We start from the raw sequence: 414 nt of genomic DNA on the forward strand, positions 1-414 counted from the left end.
TGGAGGCCAAGAGGAGATTGTTTGTCGGAAGGAAAAAAGCACCAGGGTTCACATAGCCACTGACTCTCAGGTGTTATCCAGCAGTCCACATCCAGTGGAGCTGGTCAAAGCACTGCCGCAGGGAGAACCCCGAGGGGTTGAGGAGACTCGCGTTCTGATCAAGCAACTGCTGGACTCCATTTGTGGGACCTCACAGACACAAGTGGTTTTACATCTCATAAATCTATCGACAGCATGTGCTCTTGTGTGGGAGGTACAGCAGAAGCACTTGCCCTGCATCCAGGATCCACTGGCAAGTGTGGTAACTGGAAACCACTGGCTCAGGCTGGAGTAAATAATAGGGAGACAAAAAGCTGACATCCTGAGATGGTTGGCAGAGGATCCTCCTCTCTCGAGGAGCTTTACTCTAAATCG

Source organism: Morone saxatilis, unplaced genomic scaffold (genome assembly GCF_004916995.1).
Source record: "Morone saxatilis isolate NCDOM2014 unplaced genomic scaffold, NCSU_SB_2.0 Contig0, whole genome shotgun sequence".
Classification (NCBI taxonomy): Eukaryota; Metazoa; Chordata; class Actinopteri; family Moronidae; genus Morone; species Morone saxatilis.